Consider the following 5,976-nt stretch of genomic DNA (forward strand, 5'->3'; position numbering starts at 1 on the left):
TTTATTATGAGTAAAAATTAGGAAAACTTTATTACCAGTAAAAAGTAGGGAGGAAAATTTAGGAAAAATTATCACTAAGAATGTTAGCATATGTGACTTCTTGTTGGTATTTTTAATTTTTGTACTAATTAATTCATTTTTAGTATATCATCCAAACCCTATTTCTTATATAATTAAAAAGTAACTTCAGAACATAAAAGCTTTCAAGAATATCACAAGTATCTTAGTCCATTCATGCTGCTATAACAAAATACAATAGTGTGAGTGGCTTATAAACAACAGAGATTTATTTTTTGAAGTTCTAGAGGCTAAGAACTCCACGATACGATACTGGCAGATGCAGTGTCTGGTAAGGGTCTACTTCCTCATAGACAGCTGTCTTCTCATTCTAACCTCACATGGTGGAAGAGCTGAGGGTTCTCTCTCAGACCCCTTTTATAATGGCAGTAATCTTATTAATGAGGGTGGTAACCCCATAATCTAATAATCTCCCAAATGCCTCACCTCCTAATACCATCATTTTGGAGGTGAGGAGTTCAACATATGAATTTTGGGGGAACATAAACATTCAGACCATAAGAACAATAATTTATTTGCTTATATTAAAAGGAACCATCTTCTCTGCCTCACAGTTTTCCTACCTGGCTCTTAAAATAGAAATATGTTGCCTTCAGAACTACAGAGTCAAGAGGAAATTTCATCTTTCTTTGTGCCATTTTCCCCAAGAGGAAGGAGTATTGTATTTAATTGTCGATTTGGGGAGAAAAACATAAAACCCAAACCATTTCTTGCCATCTTTTTCAAATTTTCCCACCCACAAGAAATTATATTCTGCTCAGTTCCTCAAGATATGTTATAAACTAAAAACACAAGGATCAGGGCCTATGCTTATCTTCTAGAACAGGCCTGAGGCCTAACTCTCATTCTTTGTTTCTTTCTCTTTTTTTTGAGACAGAGTCTCGCTCCGTCACCCAGGCTGGGGTGCAGTGGCACGATCTCGGCTCACTGCAAGCTCTGCCTCCCGGTTTCACATCATTCTCCCGCCTCAGCCTTCCGAGTAGCTGGGACTACAGGCGCCCGCCACCACACCCAGCTGATTTTTTATATTTTTAGTAGAGACAGGGTTTCACCATTCACAGGATGGTCTCGATCTCCTGACCTCGTGATCCGCCCACCTCGGCCTCCCAAAGTGCTGGGATTACAGGCGTGAGCCACCATGCCCGGCCAACTCTCTTTCTACTGTTGATCTCACCAAACATGAAACAGTGATTCTATATAAGTCTATCCATCTTGCAGACTCAAATTCTCCTATGGCGAGTCATCACCCATTTGGACTTAAGTATTTGACCACCCTGGCCAACATGGTGAAACCCCGTCTCTACCAAAAGTACAAAAATTAGCTGGGCATGGTGGCAGGTGCCTGTAGTCCCAGCTACTCGGGAGACTCGGGAGGCTGAGGCAGGAGAATTGCTTGAACCCAGAAGGCAGAGGTTGCAGTGAGCTGAGATCATGCCACTGCACTCCAGCCTGGGTGATAGAGTGAGACTCCGTCTCAAAAAAATAAAAAAAAAGTATTGAAAAACCTGGTCATGGTTGTGTTTTATAATACATCCAATCAGCTTTATCTTAAGAAGCTTTTTTGAAATGAAGTCTCACTCTGTCACCCGGGCTGGAGTGCAATGGTGTAATATCACTGCTCACTGCAGCCCCTACCTCCTTGGCTCAAGCAATCCTCCCACCTCAGTCTCCCAAGTAGCTGGGACTACAGACATATGCCACATGCCTGGCTAATTTTTAAAACATTTTGTAGAGATGGAGTCTCCCTATGCTAGGCTGATCTTGAACTCCTGGACTCAAGCAGCTCTCCTACCTCGGCCTTCTGTAAGTGCTGGGTTTACAGTCATGAGCCACCGTGCCAACTAAAGTTGGTATTTTATCTTTTTGGCTTCCTGTCAGTTGGTTCTGAATTCAGGGAAGAGTTAAGATGTGTGAGCAGCCATCACTGCCTAAGCCCCATTGATGACAGGATAGTAATACATTTTTTAATAGGTAACTCTAATCAAAAGTAGTTGTTTAATGAGAACCTTGGTCTAGCAAAAGAAATAAATTTGAATCTTGCCAGTCTAACAGTAAGGGAATAAAATATCCCAGAAGCCATGTGTGGCTGCTTATGTCTGTAATCCCAGTGTCTTGGGATTCCAACACAGGTGGATTGCTTGAGCCCAGGAGGTCAAGGCTAAAGTAAGCCTTGGTTGTAGCACCATGTTACAGCCTGGGTGACAGAGTAAGACCCTGTCTCAAAAAAAAAAGGGTTTATTTATGAATGCCTACTGTGTGCCAGGCAGCGTTCGGAGGAGAAGTTTAAAGAATTAGAATACTAATACTTTAAACAAAAGTTACCTGGTACTCTAATTTTGTTGTTTGAGTTTTGAATTGCTATAATGATCAAGGCAATGAAATATCATAATTATAACATTTGAGTGCTTATGACTTGTCAAATGAGCAGTTTCCTGCAAAACAATATCTGATTGAATCCTCAAAACAATTCTGTGAGACAATACATGAGAATAGTCTAGATTATGCTGCAGTTGGGAGAAAAAGTAAGTGTTTAACAAAAAGTTAGCTCCGGCTGCAGGCAACTCTCCAGGCAACTGTCTTCCATGCAACAACATGATAATCCAGGCAGCCTCAACCTTGTGGTGCTGCTATCTTAAGATGAATCTTTTTCCGTGGTTGCCACAGTCGGGAAAGAAAAGAATTTCATATCGAACTTTTACTGCCACATCCTGAAGGTGACACACATAAACTCTACAGTTTTCACTGGCCAGACCAAGTCACATGGCTCCATTCAGTTGCAGGGTTGCTGAGGAATACAGTCAATCCACTGTGAGGCCAGAAAGCAATATCTAGCATAAATAGCTATTATGACTGTTGTTTTTTTACAGGTGAAGAAATGGAGGCTTAGAAAAAGTAAGTTATTCATCCAAAGGTATATATAAGGTAAGCAGGGGAGCCTCATTATGTGGACCTGAGCAATCTGACTCCAGAGCTTGTGCTTAACCTGTGTCTTCCATGGCCCCCCAGCACCGCGCTGGAAACCTGGCAGAACATAACCACCACTAGGGATATTTAATCCAATTCATATACATTCAGTTCAATTCGAATCAGCGTATATTTGCTAAATGCTTTCTTTGTGCCAGGCATTGCAGCTGCATCTGGAGGAGGGTTGAGCTATTTCACCATATAGATCTCCTACAACTTTGAGACTGTGATGTAAAGAAATAGGCAACTGTGATGGTTATTTTATCCGTCAACTTGGCTAGGCTGTGGTATCCAGATATTTGGTTAAACATTATTCTGAATGTTTTGGCGAAGGCGTTTTTGGATAAGATTAACATTTTAACCAGTGGATTTTGAGTAAAGCAGATTACTTTCCATAATGTGGATGGGCCTCATCAATCAGTTGAAGGCCTTCATAAATCAGAGACTGACCTCCCCAGATAAAGAAGGAGTTCTGCCAGCAGGTTGCCTTTGGACTCAAACAGAAACTGAGTCCCCACAATCATGTGTGCCAGTTCCTTAAAATAAACATCTATATCTATAATATGTATGTGTATACACATTCTGTTGGTTTGGTTTCTCTGGACAACCCTAACTAATATAACAAGCTTAAAAATTAGTTCTATAAAACAGGGCTAAGAAATGATACTTTATTATACTTTAAGAACAAGATCCTCTGCAATCCCTATTTACTTTTATCTTTGAATGTTAAGTAAAAATAGCAGAATTCTAAAATAACCTACAGAAATAAATCAAGGTTCATTATATTTTCTATAATACAAGAAGTTTTACAAAGCTATTGATCATGAAATACATAAATTTTTTCAAGGAACCTTGTGGACTGAAAAAACAGCCAAAACAAATCTGCCATATACAGGCCCCAGAATGTGGTTTTATAATCTGTCTACTTAGGAAACTGTTCCAATTATCTTCACAAATTCAGTATTGTGAGAATGTGTCTAGGTGTTAATTATTTTAAAGGAAGTCAGCTCTCCTACACAGCTGAGAATGCTAACAGTCTCCAATTTTAACTTGTTCTCTTATACAAGATGCTGTTTTGGGAAGTATTTAGTTGCCCCCTGCTGGCCATACAATTGCAGGATTCATTTTTTAGAAAGTTCTCAGTAGATTGCAGATGATAATGATAAACTTCTGAAGAGATGCATTCAACTTTTTCATCAGATGAATTCACAGTAGACTTCCAATGCTCAATTGAGATATGTAAGTTAATCCAAAATTCTTTTTTTTCCCCCACCACCTGGTATAGGGTGAAACGTTGCAGCAGGAAAACTTTAAGCTAGATCAGTGGGAGAACAGGATGAGATGTAGGAGGGCTTCACAGGCTCCCTTTCTTTCTTCTTTAACTTTTGTTTTAGGTTGAGGAGTACTTGTGCAGGTTTGTTATTATAGGTAAACTCATGTCATGGGGATTTGGTTTACAGATTACTTCATTACCCAGGTACTAAGCCTAGTACCCAAAAGTTATTTTTTCTACTCCTCTCTCTCTCCTCACCCTCCACCCTCAAGTAGGCCCCAGTGTCTGTTGTTCCCCTCTTTGTGTCCATGAATTCTCATCATTTAGCTCTCAGTTATAAGTGAGAACATGCGATATTGGTTTTCTGTTCCTGCCTTAGATTAGGCAGGCATGGTGGTGCGTGCCTGTAATCTCAACTACTTGGGAGGCTGAGGCAGAAGAATTGTTTGAACCTGGGAGACGGAGGTTGCAATAAGCTTAGATCGCACCACTGCACTCAGCACTTAAACTTGAGCAATGGAGCCTCAAAAAAAAAAAAAATAGCAAAAAGCTTAACCTTTTAAGTCACCAGATGACAGCCTAGATCTTGGATCTTGGCTCTGTCATTTACTAGCTGTATGATGTTGGGCAAGTTACTCAACATCCTGAGGTTAACAGTTTCCCCATGCTTAGAGAAACAGATAATAATAGCATCTATCCTCATAAAGATGTTGTGCAATTGCATACAAAACACTTAGCTGAGTGCTGGGCCTGTACATACAAAACCTCAGGGTTGACTACCATTGGTAGTCATCTATCTTTAGACATTTCAAAGAGCATCAACTTAATTCTAAGAAAAGGAAGTGAGAACCCTGGCCATGAAGCCAGTGTAATCCTAAGGCAATCATTTTAGAAATGTTTTGTGAGGATTATCATAGTTCACTGTGTTAGACATGGTATCCAGCTGACTCTGACTCAAGTCCTTTTCTTAAGCACCCCATTGGTTTTCTTTCCTCATAACTCTTCCTCCAAGTGTCATGGTCTCCCTTTCTTTGTAATTCCATTCCTCCCCCTCAAACATATGACCAGACAGTCATCTCATTTCACCTTTGTGATTTGACATATAACTTGGCCAGAGTAGAGTGATAGTCATCACTTGAGATAGCAGGCATGGTGGAAATAGAGATAATTGAAGAAACAAGGCTTATTTGTGAAAAATGTTCTTTAATAATTTTATCCCTTGTATTCAAATACTTCTGTTGCTCTTTTTTGAGCTCTGCCAGGTTTACGCTTTTTAAAGGTCTCTCCCTACAATGGAAACTACTTGAACCCCACTGGCCAGCCTAGCCCAATTTAGTATCTTGGGCCAATTCTAATTTTATGAAAGAGAGAGTTAAGATGATGTATCTTGAAATCTGTACAGAGAAGGCAACTGTAGCATGCTTTCTTCCATGAACTTTTAGCACTGCCTCATTATAGTCCAGAGAAATATATGGGTAGGGGGTAATTAATTTCTGGGGAGGAGAACCTCCTGCCTACCATCCCTCCTAACTTGTAGCATACCATTTATACAAGTTTATTCTCTTCTGCTATCTTAGCCTGGCTTCTTTCCTGAAATTGGAGTCTGAGACAATAACTTATGTGCGGACAGTTGATTTTGGGAAGAGATCCCAGTGAATAGG

Source organism: Macaca fascicularis, chromosome 11, assembly GCF_037993035.2.
Source record: "Macaca fascicularis isolate 582-1 chromosome 11, T2T-MFA8v1.1".
In the NCBI taxonomy this organism is placed as follows: Eukaryota; Metazoa; Chordata; class Mammalia; order Primates; family Cercopithecidae; genus Macaca; species Macaca fascicularis.